Raw genomic sequence first — 20,252 nt, forward strand, 5'->3', positions numbered from 1 at the left:
TTGTTCTACCTGCTTTCTGGGCTGAGATGGGGAACTGCTGAATTTTGGAGTCGGCCGGTGACAAAATGTTCCAAACACACCCCATGCACAACTCCACCGGGGAAGGTGCCAGACAGGAGTTCTCCTGGTAGTTTTTACATTGCTCCGGTAGGCATCTGAAAGGCACCACAAAAGTTGTTCTACCTGCTTTCTGGGCTGAGATGGGGAACCGCTGAATTTTGGAGTCGGCCGGTGACAAAATGTTCCAAAGACACCCCATGCACAACTCCACCGGGGAAGGTGCCAGACAAGAGTTCTCCTGGTAGTTTTTACACTACCTTGGTAGGCAGCTGAAAGGCACCACAAAAGTTGTTCTACCTGCTTTCTGGGCTGAGATGGGGAACCGCTGAATTTTGGAGTCGGCCGGTGACAAAATGTTCCAAACACACCCCATGCACAACTCCACCGGGGAAGGTGCCAGACAGGAGTTCTCCTGGTAGTTTTTACATTGCTCCGGTAGGCATCTGAAAGGCACCACAAAAGTTGTTCTACCTGCTTTCTGGGCTGAGATGGGGAACCGCTGAATTTTGGAGTCGGCCGGTGACAAAATGTTCCAAACACACCCCATGCACAACTCCACCGGGGAAGGTGCCAGACAGGAGTTCTCCTGGTAGTTTTTACATTGCTCCGGTAGGCAGCTGAAAGGCACCACAAAAGTTGTTCTACCTGCTTTCTGGGCTGAGATGGGGAACAGCTGAATTTTGGACTCGGCCGGTGACAAAATGTTCCAAACACACCCCATGCACAACTCCACCGGGGAAGGTGCCAGACAGGAGTTCTCCTGGTAGTTTTTACACTGCTCCGGTAGGCATCTGAAAGACACCACAAAAGTTGTTCTACCTGCTTTCTGGGCTGAGATGGGGAACCGCTGAATTTTGGAGTCGGCCGGTGAAAAAATGTTCCAAACACACCCCATGCACAACTCCACCGGGGAAGGTGCCAGACAGGAGTTCTCTTAGTAGTTTTTACACTACCTTGGTAGGCAGCTGAAAGACACCACAAAAGTTGTTCTTCCTGCTTTCTGGGCTGAGATGGGGAACCGCTGAATTTTGGAGTCGGCCGGTGACAAAATGTTCCAAACACACCCCATGCACAACTCCACCGGGGAAGGTGCCAGACAGGAGTTCTCCTGGTAGTTTTTACATTGCTCCGGTAGGCATCTGAAAGGCACCACAAAAGTTGTTCTACCTGCTTTCTGGGCTGAGATGGGGAACCGCTGAATTTTGGAGTCGGCCGGTGACAAAATGTTCCAAACACACCCCATGCACAACTCCACCGGGGAAGGTGCCAGACAGGAGTTCTCCTGGTAGTTTTTACATTGCTCCGGTAGGCAGCTGAAAGGCACCACAAAAGTTGTTCTACCTGCTTTCTGGGCTGAGATGGGGAACAGCTGAATTTTGGACTCGGCCGGTGACAAAATGTTCCAAACACACCCCCTGCACAACTCCACCGGGGAAGGTGCCAGACAGGAGTTCTCCTGGTAGTTTTTACATTGCTCCGGTAGGCATCAAAAGGACACCACAAAAGTTGTTCTACCTGCTTTCTGGGCTGAGATGGGGAACCGCTGAATTTTGGAGTCGGCCGGTGACAAAATGTTCCAAACACACCCCCCGGCACAACTCCACCGGGGAAGGTGCCAGACAGGAGTTCTCTTAGTAGTTTTTACACTACCTTGGTAGGCACCTGAGAGGCACCACAAAAGTTGTTCTACCTGCTTTCTGGGCTGAGATGGGGAACCGCTGAATTTTGGAGTCGGCCGGTGACAAAATGTTCCAAACACACCCCCCGGCACAACTCCACCGGGGAAGGTGCCAGACAGAAGTTCTCTTAGTAGTTTTTACACTACCTTGGTAGGAACCTGAAAGACACCACAAAAGTTGTTCTTCCTGCTTTCTGGGCTGAGATGGGGAACCGCTGAATTTTGGAGTCGGCCGGTGACAAAATGTTCCAAACACACCCCATGCACAACTCCACCGGGGAAGGTGCCAGACAGGAGTTCTCCTGGTAGTTTTTACATTGCTCCGGTAGGCATCTGAAAGACACCACAAAAGTTATTCTACCTGCTTTCTGGGCTGAGATGGGGAACCGCTGAATTTTGGAGTCGGCCGGTGACAAAATGTTCCAAACACACCCCATGCACAACTCCACCGGGGAAGGTGCCAGACAGGAGTTCTCCTGGTAGTTTTTACATTGCTCCGGTAGGCATCTGAAAGACACCACAAGAGTTGTTCTACCTGCTTTCTGGGCTGAGATGGGGAACCGCTGAATTTTGGAGTCGGCCGGTGACAAAATGTTCCAAACACACCCCCTGCACAACTCCACCGGGGAAGGTGCCAGACAGGAGTTCTCCTGGTAGTTTTTACATTGCTCCGGTAGGCATCTGAAAGACACCACAAAAGTTGTTCTACCTGCTTTCTGGGCTGAGATGGGGAACCGCTGAATTTTGGAGTCGGCCGGTGTCAAAATGTTCCAAACACACCCCATGCAAAACTCCACCGGGGAAGGTGCCAGACAGGAGTTCTCCTGGTAGTTTTTACACTACCTTGGTAGGCAGCTGAAAGGCACCACAAAAGTTGTTCTACCTGCTTTCTGGGCTGAGATGGGGAACCGCTGAATTTTGGAGTCGGCCGGTGACAAAATGTTCCAAACACACCCCATGCACAACTCCACCGGGGAAGGTGCCAGACAGGAGTTCTCTTAGTAGTTTTTACACTACCTTGGTAGGCAGCTGAAAGACACCACAAAAGTTGTTCTTCCTGCTTTCTGGGCTGAGATGGGGAACCGCTGAATTTTGGAGTCGGCCGGTGACAAAATGTTCCAAACACACCCCATGCACAACTCCACCGGGGAAGGTGCCAGACAGGAGTTCTCCTGGTAGTTTTTACATTGCTCCGGTAGGCAGCTGAAAGGCACCACAAAAGTTGTTCTACCTGCTTTCTGGGCTGAGATGGGGAACTGCTGAATTTTGGAGTCGGCCGGTGACAAAATGTTCCAAACACACCCCATGCACAACTCCACCGGGGAAGGTGCCAGACAGGAGTTCTCCTGGTAGTTTTTACATTGCTCCGGTAGGCAGCTGAAAGGCACCACAAAAGTTGTTCTACCTGCTTTCTGGGCTGAGATGGGGAACAGCTGAATTTTGGACTCGGCCGGTGACAAAATGTTCCAAACACACCCCCTGCACAACTCCACCGGGGAAGGTGCCAGACAGGAGTTCTCCTGGTAGTTTTTACATTGCTCCGGTAGGCAGCTGAAAGGCACCACAAAAGTTGTTCTACCTGCTTTCTGGGCTGAGATGGGGAACCGCTGAATTTTGGAGTCGGCCAGTGACAAAATGTTCCAAACACACCCCATGCACAACTCCACCGGGGAAGGTGCCAGACAGGAGTTCTCCTGGTAGTTTTTACATTGCTCCGGTAGGCATCTGAAAGACACCACAAAAGTTGTTCTACCTGCTTTCTGGGCTGAGATGGGGAACCGCTGAATTTTTGGACTCGGCCGGTGACAAAATGTTCCAAACACACCCCATGCACAACTCCACCGGGGAAGGTGCCAGACAGGAGTTCTCCTGGTAGTTTTTACACTACCTTGGTAGGCAGCTGAAAGGCACCACAAAAGTTCTTCTACCTGCTTTCTGGGCTGAGATGGGGAACCGCTGAATTTTGGAGTCAGCCGGTGACAAAATGTTCCAAACACACCCCATGCACAACTCCACCGGGGAAGGTGCCAGGGACGAGTTCTGTTGGTAGTTTTTACATTGCTCCGGTAGGCATCAAAAGGACACCACAAAAGTTGTTCTACCTGCTTTCTGGGCTGAGATGGGGAACCGCTGAATTTTGGAGTCGGCCGGTGACAAAATGTTCCAAACACACCCCCCGGCACAACTCCACCGGGGAAGGTGCCAGACAGGAGTTCTCCTGGTAGTTTTTACACTACCTTGGTAGGAACCTGAAAGACACCACAAAAGTTGTTCTTCCTGCTTTCTGGGCTGAGATGGGGAACCGCTGAATTTTGGAGTCGGCCGGTGACAAAATGTTCCAAACACACCCCATGCACAACTCCACCGGGGAAGGTGCCAGACAGGAGTTCTCTTAGTAGTTTTTACACTACCTTGGTAGGCAGCTGAAAGGCACCACAAAAGTTGTTCTACCTGCTTTCTGGGCTGAGATGGGGAACCGCTGAATTTTGGAGTCGGCCGGTGACAAAATGTTCCAAACACACCCCATGCACAACTCCACCGGGGAAGGTGCCAGACAGGAGTTCTCCTGGTAGTTTTTACATTGCTCCGGTAGGCATCTGAAAGGCACCACAAAAGTTGTTCTACCTGCTTTCTGGGCTGAGATGGGGAACCGCTGAATTTTGGAGTCGGCCGGTGACAAAATGTTCCAAAAACACCCCCCGGCACAACTCCACCGGGGAAGGTGCCAGACAGGAGTTCTCTTAGTAGTTTTTACACTACCTTGGTAGGAACCTGAAAGACACCACAAAAGTTGTTCTTCCTGCTTTCTGGGCTGAGATGGGGAACCGCTGAATTTTGGAGTCGGCCGGTGACAAAATGTTCCAAACACACCCCATGCACAACTCCACCGGGGAAGGTGCCAGACAGGAGTTCTCCTGGTAGTTTTTACATTGCTCCGGTAGGCATCTGAAAGGCACCACAAAAGTTGTTCTACCTGCTTTCTGGGCTGAGATGGGGAACCGCTGAATTTTGGAGTCGGCCGGTGACAAAATGTTCCAAAGACACCCCATGCACAACTCCACCGGGGAAGGTGCCAGACAAGAGTTCTCCTGGTAGTTTTTACACTACCTTGGTAGGCAGCTGAAAGGCACCACAAAAGTTGTTCTACCTGCTTTCTGGGCTGAGATGGGGAACCGCTGAATTTTGGACTCGGCTGGTGACAAAATGTTCCAAACACACCCCATGCACAACTCCACCGGGGAAGGTGCCAGACAGGAGTTCTCCTGGTAGTTTTTACATTGCTCCGGTAGGCATCTGAAAGACACCACAAATGTTGTTCTACCTGCTTTCTGGGCTGAGATGGGGAACCGCTGAATTTTGGAGTCAGCCGGTGACAAAATGTTCCAAACACACCCCATGCACAACTCCACCGGGGAAGGTGCCAGACAGGAGTTCTCTTGATAGTTTTTACACTACCTTGGTAGGCAGCTGAAAGGCACCACAAAAGTTGTTCTACCAGCTTTCTGGGCTGAGATGGGGAACAGCTGAATTTTGGACTCGGCTGGTGAAAAATTTTAATAAACACACCCCATGCACAACTCCACTAGCGAAGGTGCCAGGGACGAGTTCTGTTGGTAGTTTTTACATTGCTCTGGTAGGCATCAAAAGGACACCACAAAAGTTGTTCTACCTGCTTTCTGGGCTGAGATGGGGAACCGCTGAATTTTGGAGTCGGCCGGTGACAAAATGTTCCAAACACACCCCATGCACAACTCCACCGGGGAAGGTGCCAGACAGGAGTTCTCTTAGTAGTTTTTACAGTACCTTGGTAGGCACCTGAAAGGCACCACAAAACTTTTTCTACCTGCTTTCTGGGCTGAGATGGGGAACCGCTGAATTTTGGAGTCGGCCGGTGACAAAATGTTCCAAACACACCCCATGCACAACTCCACCGGGGAAGGTGCCAGACAGGAGTTCTCCTGGTAGTTTTTACATTGCTCTGGTAGGCATCTGAAAGACACCACAAAAGCTGTTCTTCCTGCTTTCTGGGCTGAGATGGGGAACCGCTGAATTTTGGAGTCGGCCGGTGACAAAATGTTCCAAACACACCCCATGCACAACTCCACCGGGGAAGGTGCCAGACAGGAGTTCTCCTGGTAGTTTTTACATTGCTCCGGTAGGCATCTGAAAGACACCACAAAAGTTGTTCTACCTGCTTTCTGGGCTGAGATGGGGAACCGCTGAATTTTGGACTCGGCTGGTGACAAAATTTTAATAAACACACCCCATGCACAACTCCACTAGCGAAGGTGCCAGGGACGAGTTCTGTTGGTAGTTTTTACATTGCTCCTGTAGGCATCAAAAGGACACCACAAAAGTTGTTCTTCCTGCTTTCTGGGCTGAGATGGGGAACCGCTGAATTTTGGACTCGGCTGGTGACAAAATGTTCCAAAGACACCCCATGCACAACTCCACCGGGGAAGGTGCCAGACAGGAGTTCTCCTGGTAGTTTTTACACTACCTTGGTAGGCAGCTGAAAGGCACCACAAAAGTTGTTCTACCTGCTTTCTGGGCTGAGATGGGGAACCGCTGAATTTTGGAGTCGGCCGGTGACAAAATGTTCCAAACACACCCCCCGGCACAACTCCACCGGGGAAGGTGCCAGACAGGAGTTCTCCTGGTAGTTTTTACACTGCTCCGGTAGGCATCTGAAAGACACCACAAAAGTTGTTCTACCTTCTTTCTGGGCTGAGATGGGGAACCGCTGAATTTTGGAGTCGGCCGGTGACAAAATGTTCCAAACACACCCCATGCACAACTCCACCGGGGAAGGTGCCAGACAGGAGTTCTCTTAGTAGTTTTTACACTACCTTGGTAGGCAGCTGAAAGACACCACAAAAGTTGTTCTTCCTGCTTTCTGGGCTGAGATGGGGAACCGCTGAATTTTGGAGTCGGCCGGTGACAAAATGTTCCAAACACACCCCATGCACAACTCCACCGGGGAAGGTGCCAGACAGGAGTTCTCCTGGTAGTTTTTACATTGCTCCGGTAGGCAGCTGAAAGGCACCACAAAAGTTGTTCTACCTGCTTTCTGGGCTGAGATGGGGAACTGCTGAATTTTGGAGTCGGCCGGTGACAAAATGTTCCAAACACACCCCATGCACAACTCCACCGGGGAAGGTGCCAGACAGGAGTTCTCCTGGTAGTTTTTACATTGCTCCGGTAGGCAGCTGAAAGGCACCACAAAAGTTGTTCTACCTGCTTTCTGGGCTGAGATGGGGAACAGCTGAATTTTGGACTCGGCCGGTGACAAAATGTTCCAAACACACCCCCTGCACAACTCCACCGGGGAAGGTGCCAGACAGGAGTTCTCCTGGTAGTTTTTACATTGCTCCGGTAGGCAGCTGAAAGGCACCACAAAAGTTGTTCTACCTGCTTTCTGGGCTGAGATGGGGAACCGCTGAATTTTGGAGTCGGCCAGTGACAAAATGTTCCAAACACACCCCATGCACAACTCCACCGGGGAAGGTGCCAGACAGGAGTTCTCCTGGTAGTTTTTACATTGCTCCGGTAGGCATCTGAAAGACACCACAAAAGTTGTTCTACCTGCTTTCTGGGCTGAGATGGGGAACCGCTGAATTTTTGGACTCGGCCGGTGACAAAATGTTCCAAACACACCCCATGCACAACTCCACCGGGGAAGGTGCCAGACAGGAGTTCTCCTGGTAGTTTTTACACTACCTTGGTAGGCAGCTGAAAGGCACCACAAAAGTTCTTCTACCTGCTTTCTGGGCTGAGATGGGGAACCGCTGAATTTTGGAGTCAGCCGGTGACAAAATGTTCCAAACACACCCCATGCACAACTCCACCGGGGAAGGTGCCAGGGACGAGTTCTGTTGGTAGTTTTTACATTGCTCCGGTAGGCATCAAAAGGACACCACAAAAGTTGTTCTACCTGCTTTCTGGGCTGAGATGGGGAACCGCTGAATTTTGGAGTCGGCCGGTGACAAAATGTTCCAAACACACCCCCCGGCACAACTCCACCGGGGAAGGTGCCAGACAGGAGTTCTCCTGGTAGTTTTTACACTACCTTGGTAGGAACCTGAAAGACACCACAAAAGTTGTTCTTCCTGCTTTCTGGGCTGAGATGGGGAACCGCTGAATTTTGGAGTCGGCCGGTGACAAAATGTTCCAAACACACCCCATGCACAACTCCACCGGGGAAGGTGCCAGACAGGAGTTCTCTTAGTAGTTTTTACACTACCTTGGTAGGCAGCTGAAAGGCACCACAAAAGTTGTTCTACCTGCTTTCTGGGCTGAGATGGGGAACCGCTGAATTTTGGAGTCGGCCGGTGACAAAATGTTCCAAACACACCCCATGCACAACTCCACCGGGGAAGGTGCCAGACAGGAGTTCTCCTGGTAGTTTTTACATTGCTCCGGTAGGCATCTGAAAGGCACCACAAAAGTTGTTCTACCTGCTTTCTGGGCTGAGATGGGGAACCGCTGAATTTTGGAGTCGGCCGGTGACAAAATGTTCCAAAAACACCCCCCGGCACAACTCCACCGGGGAAGGTGCCAGACAGGAGTTCTCTTAGTAGTTTTTACACTACCTTGGTAGGAACCTGAAAGACACCACAAAAGTTGTTCTTCCTGCTTTCTGGGCTGAGATGGGGAACCGCTGAATTTTGGAGTCGGCCGGTGACAAAATGTTCCAAACACACCCCATGCACAACTCCACCGGGGAAGGTGCCAGACAGGAGTTCTCCTGGTAGTTTTTACATTGCTCCGGTAGGCATCTGAAAGGCACCACAAAAGTTGTTCTACCTGCTTTCTGGGCTGAGATGGGGAACCGCTGAATTTTGGAGTCGGCCGGTGACAAAATGTTCCAAAGACACCCCATGCACAACTCCACCGGGGAAGGTGCCAGACAAGAGTTCTCCTGGTAGTTTTTACACTACCTTGGTAGGCAGCTGAAAGGCACCACAAAAGTTGTTCTACCTGCTTTCTGGGCTGAGATGGGGAACCGCTGAATTTTGGACTCGGCTGGTGACAAAATGTTCCAAACACACCCCATGCACAACTCCACCGGGGAAGGTGCCAGACAGGAGTTCTCCTGGTAGTTTTTACATTGCTCCGGTAGGCAGCTGAAAGGCACCACAAATGTTGTTCTACCTGCTTTCTGGGCTGAGATGGGGAACCGCTGAATTTTGGAGTCAGCCGGTGACAAAATGTTCCAAACACACCCCATGCACAACTCCACCGGGGAAGGTGCCAGAAACGAGTTCTGTTGGTAGTTTTTACACTACCTTGGTAGGCAGCTGAAAGGCACCACAAAAGTTGTTCTACCAGCTTTCTGGGCTGAGATGGGGAACAGCTGAATTTTGGACTCGGCTGGTGAAAAATTTTAATAAACACACCCCATGCACAACTCCACTAGCGAAGGTGCCAGGGACGAGTTCTGTTGGTAGTTTTTACATTGCTCTGGTAGGCATCAAAAGGACACCACAAAAGTTGTTCTACCTGCTTTCTGGGCTGAGATGGGGAACCGCTGAATTTTGGAGTCGGCCGGTGACAAAATGTTCCAAACACACCCCATGCACAACTCCACCGGGGAAGGTGCCAGACAGGAGTTCTCTTAGTAGTTTTTACAGTACCTTGGTAGGCACCTGAAAGGCACCACAAAACTTTTTCTACCTGCTTTCTGGGCTGAGATGGGGAACCGCTGAATTTTGGAGTCGGCCGGTGACAAAATGTTCCAAACACACCCCATGCACAACTCCACCGGGGAAGGTGCCAGACAGGAGTTCTCCTGGTAGTTTTTACATTGCTCTGGTAGGCATCTGAAAGACACCACAAAAGCTGTTCTTCCTGCTTTCTGGGCTGAGATGGGGAACCGCTGAATTTTGGAGTCGGCCGGTGACAAAATGTTCCAAACACACCCCATGCACAACTCCACCGGGGAAGGTGCCAGACAGGAGTTCTCCTGGTAGTTTTTACATTGCTCCGGTAGGCATCTGAAAGACACCACAAAAGTTGTTCTACCTGCTTTCTGGGCTGAGATGGGGAACCGCTGAATTTTGGACTCGGCTGGTGACAAAATTTTAATAAACACACCCCATGCACAACTCCACTAGCGAAGGTGCCAGGGACGAGTTCTGTTGGTAGTTTTTACATTGCTCCTGTAGGCATCAAAAGGACACCACAAAAGTTGTTCTTCCTGCTTTCTGGGCTGAGATGGGGAACCGCTGAATTTTGGACTCGGCTGGTGACAAAATGTTCCAAAGACACCCCATGCACAACTCCACCGGGGAAGGTGCCAGACAGGAGTTCTCCTGGTAGTTTTTACACTACCTTGGTAGGCAGCTGAAAGGCACCACAAAAGTTGTTCTACCTGCTTTCTGGGCTGAGATGGGGAACCGCTGAATTTTGGAGTCGGCCGGTGACAAAATGTTCCAAACACACCCCCCGGCACAACTCCACCGGGGAAGGTGCCAGACAGGAGTTCTCCTGGTAGTTTTTACACTACCTTGGTAGGAACCTGAAAGACACCACAAAAGTTGTTCTTCCTGCTTTCTGGGCTGAGATGGGGAACCGCTGAATTTTGGAGTCGGCCGGTGACAAAATGTTCCAAACACACCCCATGCACAACTCCACCGGGGAAGGTGCCAGACAGGAGTTCTCTTAGTAGTTTTTACACTACCTTGGTAGGCAGCTGAAAGGCACCACAAAAGTTGTTCTACCTGCTTTCTGGGCTGAGATGGGGAACCGCTGAATTTTGGAGTCGGCCGGTGACAAAATGTTCCAAACACACCCCATGCACAACTCCACCGGGGAAGGTGCCAGACAGGAGTTCTCCTGGTAGTTTTTACATTGCTCCGGTAGGCATCTGAAAGGCACCACAAAAGTTGTTCTACCTGCTTTCTGGGCTGAGATGGGGAACCGCTGAATTTTGGAGTCGGCCGGTGACAAAATGTTCCAAAAACACCCCCCGGCACAACTCCACCGGGGAAGGTGCCAGACAGGAGTTCTCTTAGTAGTTTTTACACTACCTTGGTAGGAACCTGAAAGACACCACAAAAGTTGTTCTTCCTGCTTTCTGGGCTGAGATGGGGAACCGCTGAATTTTGGAGTCGGCCGGTGACAAAATGTTCCAAACACACCCCATGCACAACTCCACCGGGGAAGGTGCCAGACAGGAGTTCTCCTGGTAGTTTTTACATTGCTCCGGTAGGCATCTGAAAGGCACCACAAAAGTTGTTCTACCTGCTTTCTGGGCTGAGATGGGGAACCGCTGAATTTTGGAGTCGGCCGGTGACAAAATGTTCCAAAGACACCCCATGCACAACTCCACCGGGGAAGGTGCCAGACAAGAGTTCTCCTGGTAGTTTTTACACTACCTTGGTAGGCAGCTGAAAGGCACCACAAAAGTTGTTCTACCTGCTTTCTGGGCTGAGATGGGGAACCGCTGAATTTTGGACTCGGCTGGTGACAAAATGTTCCAAACACACCCCATGCACAACTCCACCGGGGAAGGTGCCAGACAGGAGTTCTCCTGGTAGTTTTTACATTGCTCCGGTAGGCATCTGAAAGACACCACAAATGTTGTTCTACCTGCTTTCTGGGCTGAGATGGGGAACCGCTGAATTTTGGAGTCAGCCGGTGACAAAATGTTCCAAACACACCCCATGCACAACTCCACCGGGGAAGGTGCCAGACAGGAGTTCTCTTGATAGTTTTTACACTACCTTGGTAGACAGCTGAAAGGCACCACAAAAGTTGTTCTACCAGCTTTCTGGGCTGAGATGGGGAACAGCTGAATTTTGGACTCGGCTGGTGAAAAATTTTAATAAACACACCCCATGCACAACTCCACTAGCGAAGGTGCCAGGGACGAGTTCTGTTGGTAGTTTTTACATTGCTCTGGTAGGCATCAAAAGGACACCACAAAAGTTGTTCTACCTGCTTTCTGGGCTGAGATGGGGAACCGCTGAATTTTGGAGTCGGCCGGTGACAAAATGTTCCAAACACACCCCATGCACAACTCCACCGGGGAAGGTGCCAGACAGGAGTTCTCTTAGTAGTTTTTACAGTACCTTGGTAGGCACCTGAAAGGCACCACAAAACTTTTTCTACCTGCTTTCTGGGCTGAGATGGGGAACCGCTGAATTTTGGAGTCGGCCGGTGACAAAATGTTCCAAACACACCCCATGCACAACTCCACCGGGGAAGGTGCCAGACAGGAGTTCTCCTGGTAGTTTTTACATTGCTCTGGTAGGCATCTGAAAGACACCACAAAAGCTGTTCTTCCTGCTTTCTGGGCTGAGATGGGGAACCGCTGAATTTTGGAGTCGGCCGGTGACAAAATGTTCCAAACACACCCCATGCACAACTCCACCGGGGAAGGTGCCAGACAGGAGTTCTCCTGGTAGTTTTTACATTGCTCCGGTAGGCATCTGAAAGACACCACAAGAGTTGTTCTACCTGCTTTCTGGGCTGAGATGGGGAACCGCTGAATTTTGGAGTCAGCCGGTGACAAAATGTTCCAAACACACCCCATGCACAACTCCACCGGGGAAGGTGCCAGACAGGAGTTCTCTTAGTAGTTTTTACACTACCTTGGTAGGCATCTGAAAGACACCACAAAAGTTGTTCTACCTGCTTTCTGGGCTGAGATGGGGAACCGCTGAATTTTGGAGTCGGCCGGTGACAAAATGTTCCAAAAACACCCCCCGGCACAACTCCACCGGGGAAGGTGCCAGACAGGAGTTCTCTTAGTAGTTTTTACACTACCTTGGTAGGAACCTGAAAGACACCACAAAAGTTGTTCTTCCTGCTTTCTGGGCTGAGATGGGGAACCGCTGAATTTTGGAGTCGGCCGGTGACAAAATGTTCCAAACACACCCCATGCACAACTCCACCGGGGAAGGTGCCAGACAGGAGTTCTCCTGGTAGTTTTTACATTGCTCCGGTAGGCATCTGAAAGGCACCACAAAAGTTGTTCTACCTGCTTTCTGGGCTGAGATGGGGAACCGCTGAATTTTGGAGTCGGCCGGTGACAAAATGTTCCAAAGACACCCCATGCACAACTCCACCGGGGAAGGTGCCAGACAAGAGTTCTCCTGGTAGTTTTTACACTACCTTGGTAGGCAGCTGAAAGGCACCACAAAAGTTGTTCTACCTGCTTTCTGGGCTGAGATGGGGAACCGCTGAATTTTGGACTCGGCTGGTGACAAAATGTTCCAAACACACCCCATGCACAACTCCACCGGGGAAGGTGCCAGACAGGAGTTCTCCTGGTAGTTTTTACATTGCTCCGGTAGGCATCTGAAAGACACCACAAATGTTGTTCTACCTGCTTTCTGGGCTGAGATGGGGAACCGCTGAATTTTGGAGTCAGCCGGTGACAAAATGTTCCAAACACACCCCATGCACAACTCCACCGGGGAAGGTGCCAGACAGGAGTTCTCTTGATAGTTTTTACACTACCTTGGTAGGCAGCTGAAAGGCACCACAAAAGTTGTTCTACCAGCTTTCTGGGCTGAGATGGGGAACAGCTGAATTTTGGACTCGGCTGGTGAAAAATTTTAATAAACACACCCCATGCACAACTCCACTAGCGAAGGTGCCAGGGACGAGTTCTGTTGGTAGTTTTTACATTGCTCTGGTAGGCATCAAAAGGACACCACAAAAGTTGTTCTACCTGCTTTCTGGGCTGAGATGGGGAACCGCTGAATTTTGGAGTCGGCCGGTGACAAAATGTTCCAAACACACCCCATGCACAACTCCACCGGGGAAGGTGCCAGACAGGAGTTCTCTTAGTAGTTTTTACAGTACCTTGGTAGGCACCTGAAAGGCACCACAAAACTTTTTCTACCTGCTTTCTGGGCTGAGATGGGGAACCGCTGAATTTTGGAGTCGGCCGGTGACAAAATGTTCCAAACACACCCCATGCACAACTCCACCGGGGAAGGTGCCAGACAGGAGTTCTCCTGGTAGTTTTTACATTGCTCTGGTAGGCATCTGAAAGACACCACAAAAGCTGTTCTTCCTGCTTTCTGGGCTGAGATGGGGAACCGCTGAATTTTGGAGTCGGCCGGTGACAAAATGTTCCAAACACACCCCATGCACAACTCCACCGGGGAAGGTGCCAGACAGGAGTTCTCCTGGTAGTTTTTACATTGCTCCGGTAGGCATCTGAAAGACACCACAAAAGTTGTTCTACCTGCTTTCTGGGCTGAGATGGGGAACCGCTGAATTTTGGACTCGGCTGGTGACAAAATTTTAATAAACACACCCCATGCACAACTCCACTAGCGAAGGTGCCAGGGACGAGTTCTGTTGGTAGTTTTTACATTGCTCCTGTAGGCATCAAAAGGACACCACAAAAGTTGTTCTTCCTGCTTTCTGGGCTGAGATGGGGAACCGCTGAATTTTGGACTCGGCTGGTGACAAAATGTTCCAAAGACACCCCATGCACAACTCCACCGGGGAAGGTGCCAGACAGGAGTTCTCCTGGTAGTTTTTACACTACCTTGGTAGGCAGCTGAAAGGCACCACAAAAGTTGTTCTACCTGCTTTCTGGGCTGAGATGGGGAACCGCTGAATTTTGGAGTCGGCCGGTGACAAAATGTTCCAAACACACCCCCCGGCACAACTCCACCGGGGAAGGTGCCAGACAGGAGTTCTCCTGGTAGTTTTTACACTACCTTGGTAGGAACCTGAAAGACACCACAAAAGTTGTTCTTCCTGCTTTCTGGGCTGAGATGGGGAACCGCTGAATTTTGGAGTCGGCCGGTGACAAAATGTTCCAAACACACCCCATGCACAACTCCACCGGGGAAGGTGCCAGACAGGAGTTCTCTTAGTAGTTTTTACACTACCTTGGTAGGCAGCTGAAAGGCACCACAAAAGTTGTTCTACCTGCTTTCTGGGCTGAGATGGGGAACCGCTGAATTTTGGAGTCGGCCGGTGACAAAATGTTCCAAACACACCCCATGCACAACTCCACCGGGGAAGGTGCCAGACAGGAGTTCTCCTGGTAGTTTTTACATTGCTCCGGTAGGCATCTGAAAGGCACCACAAAAGTTGTTCTACCTGCTTTCTGGGCTGAGATGGGGAACCGCTGAATTTTGGAGTCGGCCGGTGACAAAATGTTCCAAAAACACCCCCCGGCACAACTCCACCGGGGAAGGTGCCAGACAGGAGTTCTCTTAGTAGTTTTTACACTACCTTGGTAGGAACCTGAAAGACACCACAAAAGTTGTTCTTCCTGCTTTCTGGGCTGAGATGGGGAACCGCTGAATTTTGGAGTCGGCCGGTGACAAAATGTTCCAAACACACCCCATGCACAACTCCACCGGGGAAGGTGCCAGACAGGAGTTCTCCTGGTAGTTTTTACATTGCTCCGGTAGGCATCTGAAAGGCACCACAAAAGTTGTTCTACCTGCTTTCTGGGCTGAGATGGGGAACCGCTGAATTTTGGAGTCGGCCGGTGACAAAATGTTCCAAAGACACCCCATGCACAACTCCACCGGGGAAGGTGCCAGACAAGAGTTCTCCTGGTAGTTTTTACACTACCTTGGTAGGCAGCTGAAAGGCACCACAAAAGTTGTTCTACCTGCTTTCTGGGCTGAGATGGGGAACCGCTGAATTTTGGACTCGGCTGGTGACAAAATGTTCCAAACACACCCCATGCACAACTCCACCGGGGAAGGTGCCAGACAGGAGTTCTCCTGGTAGTTTTTACATTGCTCCGGTAGGCATCTGAAAGACACCACAAATGTTGTTCTACCTGCTTTCTGGGCTGAGATGGGGAACCGCTGAATTTTGGAGTCAGCCGGTGACAAAATGTTCCAAACACACCCCATGCACAACTCCACCGGGGAAGGTGCCAGACAGGAGTTCTCTTGATAGTTTTTACACTACCTTGGTAGGCAGCTGAAAGGCACCACAAAAGTTGTTCTACCAGCTTTCTGGGCTGAGATGGGGAACAGCTGAATTTTGGACTCGGCTGGTGAAAAATTTTAATAAACACACCCCATGCACAACTCCACTAGCGAAGGTGCCAGGGACGAGTTCTGTTGGTAGTTTTTACATTGCTCTGGTAGGCATCAAAAGGACACCACAAAAGTTGTTCTACCTGCTTTCTGGGCTGAGATGGGGAACCGCTGAATTTTGGAGTCGGCCGGTGACAAAATGTTCCAAACATACCCCATGCACAACTCCACCGGGGAAGGTGCCAGACAGGAGTTCTCTTAGTAGTTTTTACAGTACCTTGGTAGGCACCTGAAAGGCACCACAAAACTTTTTCTACCTGCTTTCTGGGCTGAGATGGGGAACCGCTGAATTTTGGAGTCGGCCGGTGACAAAATGTTCCAAACACACCCCATGCACAACTCCACCGGGGAAGGTGCCAGACAGGAGTTCTCCTGGTAGTTTTTACATTGCTCTGGTAGGCATCTGAAAGACACCACAAAAGCTGTTCTTCCTGCTTTCTGGGCTGAGATGGGGAACCGCTGAATTTTGGAGTCGGCCGGTGACAAAATGTTCCAAACACACCCCATGCACAACTCCACCGGGGAAGGTGCCAGACAGGAGTTCTCCTGGTAGTTTTTACATTGCTCCGGTAGGCATCTGAAAGACACCACAAAAGTTGTTCTACCTGCTTTCTGGGCTGAGATGGGGAACCGCTGAATTTTGGACTCGGCTGGTGACAAAATTTTAATAAACACACCCCATGCACAACTCCACTAGCGAAGGTGCCAGGGACGAGTTCTGTTGGTAGTTTTTACATTGCTCCTGTAGGCATCAAAAGGACACCACAAAAGTTGTTCTTCCTGCTTTCTGGGCTGAGATGGGGAACCGCTGAATTTTGGACTCGGCTGGTGACAAAATGTTCCAAAGACACCCCATGCACAACTCCACCGGGGAAGGTGCCAGACAGGAGTTCTCCTGGTAGTTTTTACACTACCTTGGTAGGCAGCTGAAAGGCACCACAAAAGTTGTTCTACCTGCTTTCTGGGCTGAGATGGGGAACCGCTGAATTTTGGACTCGGCTGGTGACAAAATGTTCCAAACACACCCCATGCACAACTCCACCAGGGAAGGTGCCAGACAGGAGTTCTCCTGGTAGTTTTTACATTGCTCCGGTAGGCATCTGAAAGACACCACAAGAGTTGTTCTACCTGCTTTCTGGGCTGAGATGGGGAACCGCTGAATTTTGGAGTCAGCCGGTGACAAAATGTTCCAAACACACCCCATGCACAACTCCACCGGGGAAGGTGCCAGACAGGAGTTCTCTTAGTAGTTTTTACACTACCTTGGTAGGCATCTGAAAGACACCACAAAAGTTGTTCTACCTGCTTTCTGGGCTGAGATGGGGAACCGCTGAATTTTGGAGTCGGCCGGTGACAAAATGTTCCAAACACACCCCATGCACAACTCCACCGGGGAAGGTGCCAGACAGGAGTTCTCTTGATAGTTTTTACACTACCTTGGTAGGCAGCTGAAAGGCACCACAAAAGTTGTTCTACCTGCTTTCTGGGCTGAGATGGGGAACAGCTGAATTTTGGACTCGGCTGGTGAAAAATTTTAATAAACACACCCCATGCACAACTCCACTAGCGAAGGTGCCAGGGACGAGTTCTGTTGGTAGTTTTTACATTGCTCTGGTAGGCATCAAAAGGACACCACAAAAGTTGTTCTACCTGCTTTCTGGGCTGAGATGGGGAACCGCTGAATTTTGGAGTCGGCCGGTGACAAAATGTTCCAAAGACACCCCATGCACAACTCCACCGGGGAAGGTGCCAGACAGGAGTTCTCTTAGTAGTTTTTACAGTACCTTGGTAGGCAGCTGAAAGGCACCACAAAACTTTTTCTACCTGCTTTCTGGGCTGAGATGGGGAACCGCTGAATTTTGGAGTCGGCCGGTGACAAAATGTTCCAAACACACCCCATGCACAACTCCACCGGGGAAGGTGCCAGACAGGAGTTCTCCTGGTAGTTTTTACATTGCTCTGGTAGGCATCTGAAAGACACCACAAAAGCTGTTCTTCCTGCTTTCTGGGCTGAGATGGGGAACCGCTGAATTTTGGAGTCGGCCGGTGACAAAATGTTCCAAACACACCCCATGCACAACTCCACCGGGGAAGGTGCCAGACAGGAGTTCTCCTGGTAGTTTTTACATTGCTCCGGTAGGCATCTGAAAGACACCACAAAAGTTGTTCTACCTGCTTTCTGGGCTGAGATGGGGAACCGCTGAATTTTGGACTCGGCCGGTGACAAAATGTTCCAAACACACCCCATGCACAACTCCACCGGGGAAGGTGCCAGACAGGAGTTCTCCTGGTAGTTTTTACATTGCTCCGGTAGGCATCTGAAAGACACCACAAAAGTTGTTCTACCTGCTTTCTGGGCTGAGATGGGGAACCGCTGAATTTTGGACTCGGCTGGTGACAAAATTTTAATAAACACACCCCATGCACAACTCCACTAGCGAAGGTGCCAGGGACGAGTTCTGTTGGTAGTTTTTACATTGCTCCTGTAGGCATCAAAAGGACACCACAAAAGTTGTTCTTCCTGCTTTCTGGGCTGAGATGGGGAACCGCTGAATTTTGGACTCGGCTGGTGACAAAATGTTCCAAAGACACCCCATGCACAACTCCACCGGGGAAGGTGCCAGACAGGAGTTCTCCTGGTAGTTTTTACACTACCTTGGTAGGCAGCTGAAAGGCACCAAAAAAGTTGTTCTACCTGCTTTCTGGGCTGAGATGGGGAACCGCTGAATTTTGGACTCGGCTGGTGACAAAATGTTCCAAACACACCCCATGCACAACTCCACCAGGGAAGGTGCCAGACAGGAGTTCTCCTGGTAGTTTTTACATTGCTCCGGTAGGCATCTGAAAGACACCACAAGAGTTGTTCTACCTGCTTTCTGGGCTGAGATGGGGAACCGCTGAATTTTGGAGTCAGCCGGTGACAAAATGTTCCAAACACACCCCATGCACAACTCCACCGGGGAAGGTGCCAGACAGGAGTTCTCTTAGTAGTTTTTACACTACCTTGGTAGGCATCTGAAAGACACCACAAAAGTTGTTCTACCTGCTTTCTGGGCTGAGATGGGGAACCGCTGAATTTTGGAGTCGGCCGGTGACAAAATGTTCCAAAGACACCCCATGCACAACTCCACCGGGGAAGGTGCCAGACAGGAGTTCTCTTGATAGTTTTTACACTACCTTGGTAGGCAGCTGAAAGGCACCACAAAAGTTGTTCTACCTGCTTTCTGGGCTGAGATGGGGAACCGCTGAATTTTGGAGTCGGCTGGTGAAAAATTTTAATAAACACACCCCATGCACAACTCCACTAGCGAAGGTGCCAGGGACGAGTTCTGTTGGTAGTTTTTACATTGCTCTGGTAGGCATCAAAAGGACACCACAAAAGTTGTTCTACCTGCTTTCTGGGCTGAGATGGGGAACCGCTGAATTTTGGAGTCGGCCGGTGACAAAATGTTCCAAAGACACCCCATGCACAACTCCACCGGGGAAGGTGCCAGACAGGAGTTCTCTTAGTAGTTTTTACAGTACCTTGGTAGGCAGCTGAAAGGCACCACAAAACTTTTTCTACCTGCTTTCTGGGCTGAGATGGGGAACCGCTGAATTTTGGAGTCGGCCGGTGACAAAATGTTCCAAACACACCCCATGCACAACTCCACCGGGGAAGGTGCCAGACAGGAGTTCTCCTGGTAGTTTTTACATTGCTCCGGTAGGCATCTGAAAGACACCACAAAAGCTGTTCTTCCTGCTTTCTGGGCTGAGATGGGGAACCGCTGAATTTTGGAGTCGGCCGGTGACAAAATGTTCCAAACACACCCCATGCACAACTCCACCGGGGAAGGTGCCAGACAGGAGTTCTCCTGGTAGTTTTTACATTGCTCCGGTAGGCATCTGAAAGACACCACAAAAGTTGTTCTACCTGCTTTCTGGGCTGAGATGGGGAACCGCTGAATTTTGGACTCGGCCGGTGACAAAATGTTCCAAACACACCCCATGCACAACTCCACCGGGGAAGGTGCCAGACAGGAGTTCTCCTGGTAGTTTTTACATTGCTCCGGTAGGCATCTGAAAGACACCACAAAAGTTGTTCTACCTGCTTTCTGGGCTGAGATGGGGAACCGCTGAATTTTGGACTCGGCTGGTGACAAAATTTTAATAAACACACCCCATGCACAACTCCACTAGCGAAGGTGCCAGGGTCGAGTTCTGTTGGTAGTTTTTACATTGCTCCTGTAGGCATCAAAAGGACACCACAAAAGTTGTTCTTCCTGCTTTCTGGGCTGAGATGGGGAACCGCTGAATTTTGGACTCGGCTGGTGACAAAATGTTCCAAAGACACCCCATGCACAACTCCACCGGGGAAGGTGCCAGACAGGAGTTCTCCTGGTAGTTTTTACACTACCTTGGTAGGCAGCTGAAAGGCACCACAAAAGTTGTTCTACCTGCTTTCTGGGCTGAGATGGGGAACCGCTGAATTTTGG

This window comes from Falco cherrug, chromosome 1, assembly GCF_023634085.1.
Source record: "Falco cherrug isolate bFalChe1 chromosome 1, bFalChe1.pri, whole genome shotgun sequence".
Lineage (NCBI taxonomy): Eukaryota > Metazoa > Chordata > Aves > Falconiformes > Falconidae > Falco > Falco cherrug.